The sequence below is a fragment of the Solanum tuberosum genome, unplaced genomic scaffold (genome assembly GCF_000226075.1).
Source record: "Solanum tuberosum cultivar DM 1-3 516 R44 unplaced genomic scaffold, SolTub_3.0 scf00312, whole genome shotgun sequence".
NCBI classification, from domain to species: Eukaryota; Viridiplantae; Streptophyta; class Magnoliopsida; order Solanales; family Solanaceae; genus Solanum; species Solanum tuberosum.
In genome coordinates this window covers 642,983-651,830 of record NW_006239237.1, presented here as the reverse complement: position 1 = coordinate 651,830, position 8,848 = coordinate 642,983, and the positions used below count along the sequence as shown (strand labels likewise).

Sequence of the window (8,848 nt, the reverse complement as noted above, 5' to 3'; positions counted from 1 at the left end):
ATATGCAAAAAGTAAACATGTTCTTATCGACGCGATGCAGGGTATTTGAGAGGCTGATCAGGACAGAGATAAGTTTGTGTCAGTACCTGAGCGAAAACAACTTTTCATGAAAATCAGATCAAGAAAATTATATCGGGACAAGGATTACAAAACGGATGAGGTAATTGAAGAATTTGATCTCGATGATGATGGAATGATCAATATGGATGAATTTGTCAAAGGTTTCACAAGATGGATAGATGAAACAAAGGATGCAATGGGTAAAAGATACCACTCCATAAGATCCTCGAAAGATATACTTTCCTAACTAGAAGTGGAGCCTTGAGGGAAGGGTAGAATTCTCCTTCAATGAATTATAGTCTATGTTGCTCGGACTCTTAATGTCGATTGTTGCGTGTCAGATCCTCCAAAATAGTGCATTTTTGGAGGATCTGATACGATGTGTGATCCTTTTTGGAGAGTCCGAGCATCATAGCATATAGGTCACGAGTTCGAGTCGTGAAAGCAACCACTGATGCTTGTGTCAGGGTAGGTAGTTGTCTACATCACAGCCCCTTGGGGTGTGCGGCACTTACCTGGACCCTATGTGAACACGGAATGCTTCGTGCCCAAGCTACCCTTTTTAAAAGTCGATAAGATATACAAAGAGTTGTGTCTTGTGTCACGTCCCGCCACATCACAGCTATATTTTGCGTCCGGATAGGGGTGGAAGGGTCTAGAGTTGTGGAGACAGTTGCAGAGAACTCTAGAACCTTTTAGATTATTCAAGAAGGCTAGAGAATTCCTTAGAATTCTCTAGAATGACTTAGATATTTGAAGAAAGCCTTAGAATTCTCTAGAGTGTGTAGAGAATTCTAGAAAGGGGCTTTTGTGTAAATAAGTTTAGGGACTTAGAAAGTAATTTTAAATTGCACTTTAGTCCCTAGGTGTTAGTATAAATAGAGGTGCCCCTCATTTGCTAGGCACCAAGAAAGCAAACCAAGCAAGTTGTAATCATTCTCCAAGCAATACAAAGCATTCTTCTAAATATTTCTAAGTCTTTCTTTGCATTCTCTTAGCGATCTTAGTTTCAAAGGGCTTACTTGAGCTTACAAGATCGTGAAAGATTCGTGAGTAAGTTGTCAAGTGCCGCATGGAATATTAGTGAGACTCTAAGTCCATGGCACTTGGCTCAAAAAGAAAAGGAAAGAACACGAAATGATGAAACATATTTTCTCAGATATTTTTCAACATGTCGAAAACACTGCAGTAGGAACTCTGTACACAGAAAATGGGAAACCAAATATTTCTGCTATAAAAAAGTGAGTAACTGCTTTTAATGATCAAGTATGTTGCTCGGACTCTTTGAAAAATTATGTCAGGTGCATGGTGGATCCTCCAAAAGTAGTGCATTTTGAAAGATCTGTCACGGGTGCAACAACATTTTTGGATGTTGATGAAAAAGTAGACAAAATCATCAAACAATTTGATGTGAGTGGAGACGAGATGATCATTGTGGAGGAATTTGTTATCGGATTCTCCCAGTGTCTACACAATGTAGGACACACCGGAGTCCAAAGATGATATCTACCAAGTAAGAAAAAAGATGAATGTATGTTGCTTCAGAGTCTATAATCCATGAATATGTCCTATAATCTATGAATGATCAGTATAAGAACATATACTGTCAAACATCTCTAAAACAACATCGTATGATCATTTTACCAAAAAAAAGGAAACTACAATTTCTTAAAGATACGCCGTAAAAAAACCTACTAGATGTAAAGCATTTCTAGCTAGCCGATGTCACTTATATTCACATATAAACTATATGTCCGTTGAAATATAAAGTTGAATATGATTACAGTTTTACCACTAAATTTACTTATTCAAATAATATCTAATCATCTTATGCTCAACAATTAAGTCGGTTGACTAAGCTCACCATTCATCAGTTTAAACTTGCATTTCCCCCCTTCAAATCTACAATAACTAATTTGTATTATTTTAAAATATTTATACAATAACATGAGGTATACATGCAATTCACGTGTCCAGAAATTAATTTAATAATATAAGGCATAATATTTAAACAAATACTCTAACTTGGCCTCAGTTGACAAGTAAATAACACTCCAACTTTATATATGCACACCTAAAAACCTCAACTCGTCTCCATTGTATCAGTTGAACACTCCAACTTACAAAATTATCATCTAGACACCTCCAAAATTTACGCATAATGTAAGCGTCTAGTGTCCATGAGACACAATGGAGACGAGTTGGAGTGTTTAGTTGCAATTTCAGACCAAGTTTGAGGTGTCTAGATATGCACTCTCAAAGTTGGAGTGCTTGCTTACTTGCCAACTAAGGCCATGTTTGGGTGTTGGTCTACGTATTATGTCATAATATAACCTAACATGAAAAATTGATTCCCAAAAAACTTGGCTGATATAGTGAGGTCTAACTGTATAATGAAATGATTTGTGATATGCAGAAGAATTGGGAATTGACGGAAAAGTTTCTGCAGAAGGAGACTGATTGATCTGTAATTGCATGGATAAAGGCCATACTGTTTCTGGTAATTGGAAAAGTAATATTAGGACTACTAGCTGAACCTCTCATTAAGAGTGTAGGGAGTTTCTCCAGAGCGATAAGATTCCCCGTGTATTGCAGACATAATTAAGTAATTAAAAGTGTGTTTCTCTAACAACTTTTACTTTTAGGTGAGATGGTCACGCAATTCACGACAAACATTTAGGTCCAAAATTTGCAACACAACCTCAGTACATGAACTTAGCAAGATCAAGAAGAACCCAAATCTCCATATTTTGTTAAAATAGTTGATTATTACAACTGCAAAAATTTTAAAAAACTCAACCAAAAAGCGGAGCCTCGAGTCTAATGAAAACCTCTCTTCTGTGATTCACCTTTCACAATGTTTTTCATGCACCAACAAGTATATAAAATTATCTACAAACTATCCCAATAAATGGTAGGACAATCACTCGAAGCAACGCTCTCTATCATGTAAAAGAATTAAAGCCCCACAGACACACCTCTAATGCGAGCCATACGCACCAGGACATCACAAAAATATGGCATGGACTAACTTCTATAGCTTCAGTTCCAAATCAACATTTCCTCCTACTTCAGTATGAAAGTCACTTCCACGAGTTCCTTCTTGACCTATCTGCGCCTTTGCAGATGGGAAGAATCCGAGGATGGGTTGTTGAACTGATATGCTTAGTCCTGAAGGCGGGGTATACTCTGCAGCAGCAACCTGTAGATTAAACACGTTCGGAAGGTAGTGAAACCGAGTTCAAAAGGCAGAGTATATGAGCAAGAATATAAAGTGCTGAAGTCCTTTAGTCTCACCCGAGAGGGAACATAGTCGAATAGCTGAAGGCATTGTGGGGCTGAATCAGTTAAAGAACGCCGATTTACTGCTCCTAAATGTGGCAAAGCTGCTGCTGGAGGAGCTAATCTGAGAAAATCTCCATTGAGAGCTTTAGTTTCTCTTAGTGAAATCGATGGTTCAGACTCTGACAAAGCTCTCGACTTTGACACAACTTCTCTGTAAAAAAGCCAAATGACTAATTATAAGGCTCACGAGTATTAAGATTAAGCGATTTTCAGGTAAGATATAGAACCTTTTAAACACATTTCCCTCTTCTACATTGATTGAGCACTCATTGCTGCTAGAAGTGGATTCGTGTGATCTGGATACAGGGGAAACACAACACTTTTTGCATTGAAAAAAAGGGACAGGCAGGTATTCTGGAGAGAACGGATAGGGCCTCTTCACTCTCGCCATCTATAATACATCACCAACAAACCAAAATATAGCTATTCAGAAAAATAGACATCAAATTTATGAGCATACATATAATACCATTTTTTTTTGTTATTCTAGCTACATAAGATACTCTTTTTGGCCATTATCTTGGAACCAGGGGATCAAACACACAAATAGTACGTAAGACAAACAAATTGAAATGGAGGGAGTATTAGTTTATGGCGACAACGGGGATTTATTCATTTTTATCAAGCAAACTAATAAAAGTACCTTAACTTCTTCAGGCAAATAAGGTAAACATTTACAGCCATAATAACTTTGGTTTGAAGGGGGCTCCATCTGAAAACTTTGTACAGATGATGACGATGATGAAATCCCTGAGGAGATATTCACCTACAATTTCCACAATAAAAACAATTTTCCTCAACAATTCAAACACAAGCAACCAAGAATCTAACCTGAGACCCCTCGTTAAGTATATATGAAGGGGTGTATGGTGCACTAAGTTTTCGCTATATGCAGGTCCTTAAAAGGACCGGAACACAAGGGTCTATTATACACAATCTTACCCTGTATTTCTGCAAGAGATTGTTTCCACATCTCGAATCTGTGACCTCCAGGTCACATACAAGGGTCTATTATACACAATCTTACCCTGCATTTCTGCAAGAGATTGTTTCCACATCTCAAATCTGTGACCTCCAGGTCACATACAAGGGTCTATTATACACAATCTTACCATGCATTTCTGCAAGAGATTGTTTCCACATCTTGGATTTGTGACCTCCAGGTCACATATAAGGGTCTATTATACACAATCTTACCCTGCATTTCTACAAGAGATTGTTTCCACATTTCGAACCTGTAACCTCCAGGTCACATGACAAATAACCTTATGTTACGCCAAGGCTCCCTTCTGGTTAAATACGAAGGAATACTTAAAAACTCAACGAAGCTGACTTACAATTGATGTAGAAGTAGAAATTTTCTGATACTGTTGACATCTCTGTTGCAGCACACCAGGAAAGTTCAAATTATGCCCATAAACTACACCCTGATGATCAACTTTTTGACTATAATGATTACCACTCCACAATTTAGAGCAATTTTCAAGAAAAGGGGTTGATTGATTTGGTGTAAAGACACAATCTTTTGAAGAAAAATCAATTCTTGATGATGTTGGTATAGATTTGGGGCATTGAATTGTTTGAAAAATTGAATCTTTTTTATGCTGTTCCTCTAATCTAATCCTCTCAAGTTGAGCAACACCAAGTCCTCTTTGTGGGTTTTTTTTCTTTCTCATTCATCTTTTTTGATGCTCTAATATTAGCCATTTTTTGTTCTTCAACATCAAATATTGAGCAAAATTTATAGTAAAGCTAAAAGGGTAGCTATATATGGAAAGAAAATCCATCCAGTACAAAATATTATGATTTTTACCAAGATACAGAAAAATCTGAGTTTTTTTTTTTGGTAAAACCCCAAATGGAAAATTTAAGGTTTTTGGGGGAAAAAATTGAATTTCAATCAATTGATTATATCAAATCTAGCAGGTCATGAAGTCAAGATTGGATATTTAAAGATTTATCTTTTTCAGAATGATGAGAATTTATAATACTTCTTTTTTAATTTGTTTGTGTTATTTCCTTTTTAGTTTGTTTTAAAGAAATATCTTTTTTTCAATTTTTGGTAATTCTTGAATTACAGTTTTTCACGTAGTATGTGTAAGACAACACTATTAAAAGACATTTAGTATATTCTATGTATCTTTCGAATTTTTGGTAATTCTTTAATTATAATTTTCCAAGTAATATGTGTAGGACAATAATATTAAAAGACATTTAGTATATTTTAAGTATTTAAAATTATAAGATTCAAAAATCTTATTTATCTGTGTCGAAATAAATTAAAACATAGGAAGTATGATTCTTTTACGTAAAAGCCAAAAGGGTACATCTATATATATATGGAAAGAAAATCCATCCAGCACATAGACTATCATTCTCAAAAGATACAGAAAAATCTGATTATTTTTTTTGGTAAAACCCCAAATGAAAATTTTAAGAGGAATTAGAGAAAATCTATGGTTTTAGGGGAAATAGTAATAATTGAATTTCAATCAATTGTTACATGAAATCAAGTAAGTCAAGATTAAGTATTTAATTATATGAGAATATTTTTTGATTGTTATAACAAAATACTATTATAGAAAATATATAATTACATGAGATTTAAAAGTTGATGGCAAGGGAAAGTAATGATCTTTCTATAACAAGCAGTTAATTTGTCGAGAAACTTTTTAATTGCTATAGCGAAATATTTTTTATAGAGAATATATATTAAAAAACGATTCAAAAAAGAATTTTACTGTTATAGTAAAAAATTATTGCAAGAAATTACTATTATAAAAAAGTGTTAAAAGACCATATATATGTAAACAAAATCTATCTACCACTAAGACTATGATTGTATTAAGATACAGAAAATACTATCTTTTTTTTTTTGGAAAACCCTCAAATATTGGAAAATTTAAGAGGAATTATAGAAAATCTAAGGTTTAGGGGATTTTTTATTTTTTTGAATTTCAATCAATTGATTACATGAAATCTTGCAAGTCATGAAGTCAAGATTGGCTATTTATAAGGGAACACTGAACATTCCTCATAAAATCTCTCACCAAGAATTTCGTTTATCTAGATATATTTTATTTAATATAACGAATTGTTATTATAGAAAACATAGTCATATAATAACATATGATTAAAAGTTGATTCTAAAGAAAATTTGATCGTTATAGTGATTGTTTTATAATAGCATCATATGCTTGAATAATTTTTTAATTCTATGTATAGTAAAATATTGTTATAAAGAATATAATATAAAATTAAAAATCGATTCCAATAAAATGTTATCATAAATAATGAATTATAAAAAAAATCACTCACCAAAAATTTCGTTTGTCTAGATATTTTTTATTTTATATAACGAAATGTTATTATAGTAATATAATAACATATGATTAAAAATTGATTCTAAAGGAAATTTGATCGTTATAGTGATTGTTTTATAATAGCATCATTTTCCTGAATAATCTTTTAATTTTATATATAGTAATTAAATATTGTTATAAAGAATATAATATAAATTAAAAATCGATTCCAATAAAATGTTATCATAAATAATGAATTATAAAAAAAATCACTCACCAAAAATTTCGTTTGTCTAGATATTTTTTATTTTATATAACGAAATGTTATTATAGTAATATAATAACATATGATTAAAAATTGATTCTAAAGGAAATTTGATCGTTATAGTGATTGTTTTATAATAGCATCATTTTCCTGAATAATCTTTTAATTTTATATATAGTAATTAAATATTGTTATAAAGAATATAATATAAATTAAAAATCGATTCCAATAAAATGTTATCATAAATAATGAATTATAAAAAAAATCACTCACCAAAAATTTCGTTTGTCTAGATATTTTTTATTTTATATAACGAAATGTTATTATAGTAATATAATAACATATGATTAAAAATTGATTCTAAAGGAAATTTGATCGTTATAGTGATTGTTTTATAATAGCATCATTTTCCTGAATAATCTTTTAATTTTATATATAGTAATTAAATATTGTTATAAAGAATATAATATAAATTAAAAATCGATTCCAATAAAATGTTATCATAAATAATGAATTATAAAAAAAATCACTCACCAAAAATTTCGTTTGTCTAGATATTTTTTATTTTATATAACGAAATGTTATTATAGTAATATAATAACATATGATTAAAAATTGATTCTAAAGGAAATTTGATCGTTATAGTGATTGTTTTATAATAGCATCATTTTCCTGAATAATCTTTTAATTTTATATATAGTAATTAAATATTGTTATAAAGAATATAATATAAATTAAAAATCGATTCCAATAAAATGTTATTATAAATAATGAATTATAAAAAGCTCGGACTATATATATTAATAGAAAATCTAGGAAAAATATATTTTAATGAATTGATTACATGAAATCTTGCATGTTTTAGAGTCAAAGTTTGGCAAATATATGGGAACAATGAATACTCCCCGTTAATTACAAAAAAAAAAGATTTTGCAACTTAAATGTGAATGATTTGTAGAAATGGGAAAGAAAAATATAATCAAGAAAGATAATATTTTTTTAAGAAAAACAAGAATATTTTAATTAAGATTTAAACTTTAAATGCAAATCTAAAGAAAGTTGATGATCATTTTCAACATTGTTGACTAAAATGTGTGAGTTTTTTTTTTAAACAAGATATCTTAATAAGGTTCGTCCGAAGTGATCTATAATAAATCGTTCCACAAGACATAAATATGGGTCCCTTTTTGTTGCATGCATGCAAAGCACCACAACAAACACAAAGGGATAAAAGGAGAAAAATTTAAATTGAAGATGTGACACAATTTTTTAATCTATTCGAAAATGAATATCACTTTTTTATAATTAAAAATTTTAATTTTAATTATTATTTTTATTCTTAATAAAATAATTTGTAGTCACACAAAAGACTAAAGTTTGTTTTAAATTACAAAATTTAAATATTTTATTTTTTAAACTTTTTGTCAAGTTATATATATATATATATATATATATATATATGATGCCACATACATTAGAATGAAGAGTGTTACAAAAAAAGATTCGAATATGCTTCTTTACTATTCGAAGCAATGGCGAAGCCACATGTACTTAAGGGATGTCAACTAACATTCCTTCATAAAAAAAATATACTTATGAAATTCTGATTCTGTCACTAATTTAAAATTGTTGAATTTTGATATTTGGTTCATTTACACCTTTGCGGTTAGCACATATCTCATATTTTCTCTTGTCGTTAACAAAGTTACATCGTGAAAATTGAAATAATGTCAATACAAATTTATGATTTGAAATTTGATAAAATCTAATAACATTAATCAAACTTTCTATGTATTTGTACTATGAAATTCATTTTATATTATATATATAAATTTTCTCTCTCATATTCCATTAATTGATGATTTTGTCTTTGCTA

General features: G+C 30.5%; 1 long non-coding RNA gene across 1 annotated transcript; it reads right to left on the bottom strand.

Annotated features, from left to right (window-relative positions):
- Positions 1 to 2,879: 2,879 nt before the first annotated feature.
- On the bottom strand, positions 2,880 to 3,787 carry LOC107063158 (uncharacterized). Its single transcript, XR_001475100.1, has 3 exons — positions 3,633 to 3,787; positions 3,358 to 3,556; positions 2,880 to 3,262 (listed from the first exon to the last, which is right to left on the bottom strand). It is a non-coding gene; the product is annotated as an uncharacterized lncRNA (long non-coding RNA).
- Positions 3,788 to 8,848: the final 5,061 nt, after the last annotated feature.